Source organism: Bison bison, unplaced genomic scaffold, assembly GCF_000754665.1.
Source record: "Bison bison bison isolate TAMUID 2011002044 unplaced genomic scaffold, Bison_UMD1.0 scf7180017864038, whole genome shotgun sequence".
NCBI classification, from domain to species: domain Eukaryota; kingdom Metazoa; phylum Chordata; class Mammalia; order Artiodactyla; family Bovidae; genus Bison; species Bison bison.
In genome coordinates, this window is record NW_011494610.1 from 1,839,669 (window position 1) to 1,844,028 (window position 4,360).

The 4,360-nt window shown below is 41.6% G+C and overlaps 1 protein-coding gene across 3 annotated transcripts in view; it reads left to right on the forward strand.

Moving 5' to 3' along the window:
* Positions 1 to 4,360, forward strand: part of NCOA3 (nuclear receptor coactivator 3) — a 123,756-nt gene that overhangs the window by 56,915 nt on the left and 62,481 nt on the right. For 2 of the 3 annotated variants that reach the window (XM_010835057.1, XM_010835056.1), the window contains one exon: positions 3,657 to 3,741. The exons of the other annotated variant lie outside the window; for it this stretch is intronic. The gene's annotated coding sequence lies outside the window, so the exon portion shown is untranslated. The remainder of the gene's footprint in view (positions 1 to 3,656; positions 3,742 to 4,360) is intronic. 3 annotated transcript variants of the gene reach the window in all.

Here is a 4,360-nt window from a genome sequence, read left to right on the forward strand (position 1 = left end):
TTTATGTTAATTCTAGTAGACAAATTGGGGCTTCCCTGGTGGCTCAGTGGTATAGAATCCACCTGCCAATGCAGGATATACGGGTTCAGCCCCTGGGTCAGGAAGATCCCTAGGAGAAGGAAGTGACAGTCCATTCCAGTATTAGTGCCTGGGAAATCCCATAGACAGAGGAACCTGGTTGGCTACAGACCACGCGCTCGCAAAAAGAATCAGACACAACTTAGCGACTAAACAAACAAACAAACAAAAAGTACAGTCCTAGGAAATCTGCTCTGACTGTTGCCTTTTCAGAATCTTGATTCTAGACTAGTCAACTGCAGTGTCCCAGCGGTTCCATACTTGACAGGATCTTGGTAGATAGTACTTTTTAGATTACCTACTCCTTGCAGTTTGCTGGTAGGCAAGCCAGTCGTTGCTCTGATTATTTGCTGGTAAGTCACTTCAGTCGTGTCTGACTCTGTGTGACCCCATAGACCAGGCTCCCCGGTCCCTGGGATTCTCCAGGCAAGAACACTGGAGTGGGTTGCCATTGCCTTCTCCAATGCATGAAAGTGAAAAGTGAAAGTGAAGTCACTCAGTCGTGTCCGACTCCTAGCGACCCCATGGACTGCAGCCCACCAGGCTCCTCCGTCCATGGGATTTTCCAGGCAAGAGTACCGGCGTGGGGTGCCATCGCCTTTGGGGGCCTCTAATCCAGCTGCACACTTCCTGGGAGAGGAGAACTTTTTAGATGGTACTCCTTTATGTTCTGGGGGTTATGGGGTACAGATTGGCTGTGTCAGTACTCCTTCGGATAGTTCTCATCGGCAGTACAGCAGTGCTTGAGCATGAATGTAGGCGCTCTCACCAGCTTTTCACATTAGGCAGCAGTGCTTGTTCCCTGGATCAGTCATTAGGTACATTCTGACTCAGATGCCTTTTCCTGCCCACCTATCTTGTTCTCTAAGTACTAATGTCACCCCATGAACTCCTCCTTACCTCTCAAAAGGAGCAGCAACAAAAGAACCATTTCTCTTTAAAAATTACATTTATTTGTTTATTTTTGGCAGCACTGGCCTGCATTGCTGCGTGCAGGCTTTCTCTAGCTGTGGTTAGCGGGGCTCTGCTTGGTTGGGATGTGCGAGCTTCTCAGTCCTGTGGCTTCTCTTATGTTTGAGGCTCGCGGGCTCTAGAGCTCGGGCTCAGTAGTTGTGTACTGGCCGAGTTGCTCTGAGGCACGTGGAATCTTCCCAGACCAGAGATTGAACCCGTGTTCCTTCCATTGGCAGGTGGATTCTTAGCCACTAGACTGCCAGGGAAGTACAAAAGAACCATTTCTGAGATGAAATTTGATTTAAAACTAGGGCCAGAAAACCTTGAACTTTCTTTACAGGACTTTTGCCTACCTTTTCCCCCTCCACTGTCCTCTAGTTAAATTGAATATAAAAATTCAAGTTATAAAACATTGAATTGAGTGAATTAATGAATTAAAGTCGCTCAGTCATGTCTGACTCTTTGCAACCCCATGGACTATACATACAGTCCTTGGAATTCTCCAGGTCAGAATACTGGAGTGAGTAGCCTTTTCCCTTCTCCAGGGGATCCCAACCCAGGGGTGGAACCTAGGTCTCCTACATTGCAGGTGAATTCTTTTCCACCTGAGCCATCAGAGAAGCCCAGGAATACTGGAGTGGGTAGTCTATCCCTTCTCCAGCAGATCTTCCCAACCCAGGAATTGAACCAGGGTCTTCTGCATTGCAGTAGGATTCTTTACCGACTGAGCTACCAGGGAAGCTCAATTCATTTAAAAACCAAAGTTGTTTGTGTTTTCTCCTGTTTTTTATTTCAGTGTGCTTAGAAACTCTTGTTATACTATGTGTCAGATAGTCTTGTTTGGCTAATAATTGTTTTTATTTATTGAGCTTGTATATACTAGCTACTAGTAAGTAATTTTGGAGAAGGCAATCTCCAGTACTCTTGCCTGGAAAATCCCATGGATGGAGGAGCCTGGTAGGCTGCAGTCCATGGGGTCGCTAAGAGTCAGACACGACTGAGTGACTTCACTTTCACTTTTCACTTTCATGCATTGGAGAAGGAAATGGCAACCCACTCCAGTGTTCTTGCCTGGAGAATCCCAGGGACGGGGGAGCCTGGTGGGCTGCCATCTATGGGGTCGCACAGAGTCGGACACGACTGAAGCGACTTAGCAGCAGCAGTAAGTAATTTAAGCATTTTCACTTAATTGTCACAAGAACCTTATGAGTTGTGATACCTATTTTAAGATGAGAAATCTAAGGCTCAAAGATGTCTTACATTGACCCAGGGTTACCAGACCAGTAAGTGAAAGAGCTAGGAGTTGGTTGGCTCTAGATCTGGTGGGCTCTGAAGCTTCTGCTCTTTAGCTATTATGTTAAGAACCTATATGTACTATTGTGGATTGGAAGATGCGGTCCAATAACTAGCTAACTTTTGGCATTGTCTCAGCGATAAGCTGGAGACTACTGTGATTATTAGTAGACACGGTACTAGATACAGCAGTTCCTTTTATAACTTTAATTGCATGCCACTTATATATTACCTAGATTTTCTTCTCCCTTCGTCAACAACGTTATGATGTGATATCCTTCTGCCCTCAACCCTCATCCCCCTGTTTCTCACCTTTAATTTGAATTTCAAAAGTGCAACAGATCCTTCACATCATGCACCTAGATTGTGGTTGGTTGTCTCCTATCTACTATGTGGATTGGCCATGACTGTGATGTGTTTGTTACTTGGAACTTGTGAGTGTATCATTTTTCCTTCCATCCTTTCTCAGCAGACCTGCCAGTTCCAGCACAGATGCTATTAACTTAAGAGCTTAGCTATGGTTGTTGAATCTATAGATAGCTCTAGAATTAGTGGTAGTCAGAGTGTGCTTTGTCTCATTTGGAAAATCGTAAGGTGAGAGTGAATGTTTTTATTGGCTCACTTTTTTGTTGGACTAGAGCCTGCTCCACATTTCCTCAAGTGCAGAAGTCTGCAGTTCTGTATGCTCTCATATTTATTGAAGTTTATTTTGAAGAACTGTCCTTCATTTACCTGTCTCCTGTTTAAAATAATTTTTTTTTTTTTTTTCGGTGAATGAAATGATGTATCCTTTCCTAAAGGGGAAGAAAATATCCAGTACTTTTTTTTTCTTTCTCCCTTTTCCTTGGTTGCTTTATCTATCTATCTGGTGGGTATTTATCTTTTTTGGACTTGAGGATTTAATTAGATTCTTACAGGATATTTATATTGTTTTAAATTGTTAATTTGTTGAGCATTCCCTTTGGACTTGGGGGGGAACATCCGAAGTTCAGATTACCCATCTGGTTTCATCACTCTTCAGAACTTGGAGCTGGTCTCCTTCATCACTACTTTGCATTATCCATGTTTACAAACTGTGACGGATTGTATTGTGTATGCCCTGCCTAATTTTTTTTTTTTAAACAGAAGTAGTAATATATGGCAAAATAAGGAATCAAGTTCAAATTCCTAGGAAGAGGCTTCATACTTGGTAACTTTTTGTTAGTTTTGTTTCTTATGTCCAGGGACGGGAAAGGTGGGAAAAGTTAACTTGTGTGTGACTAATAATAATATTTATATTCAGAAAGGGTAATAAAAATCAATACCCTTTTTTTATTTGTTTTTGTCCTCAGGATCAAAATACTTGCTGAACAGTGGAGTCAGAGACCAATAAAAACAAACATAAACTACTTGAACAACATTTGACTGGTTAGCCAGGTAATTCAGTTTTCCTTTGGATCCTTTGTAATTTTCTGACTTCACCTTCTGAAGATACTACACACTTTGTGATTTTATGATTTCATTTTAAGCTTGTTTTATATGTTATGTTGTCCTCTTTAATGATACTGTTAGTTGAATAAAGGGTCTTGGAATAAGTTAATATATATGTATATTCTATATACAAATATAAATTTGGAGGGAAGGAGTATGTTACAGTTTAACATGAGATGCTGCCATCAGCCCTCTTCTTCTTATGTGTGAATATTTTAATGGCACTTAAAATCGGAATCAGCTCCACCCATTTTGACTATTTCACCTTGCGGAGGCTAGTTCCACAGATTGCTTGTGCTAGTGTGTAACATTTCAACTGACTCCTCTCCTAACTTTTGTTATTGCATCAGGATAGGAAAAATGAGAATGAAAAAACTGTCTAATAGCCACGAAAGCACTTACGCCTTGCTTAGGTGGTTCAATTTCTTTTTGTTAGTAACATTATTATTCTCTTGGTTGGCTGGGCTTGAAATCTGAGTCATCTTTGAATCCTACCCCCTTTGATATTTTTAGTAAACAAGCCTTATCTGGTTTTCTATTTTCATGTCTCCTCTATTCGGTGAAC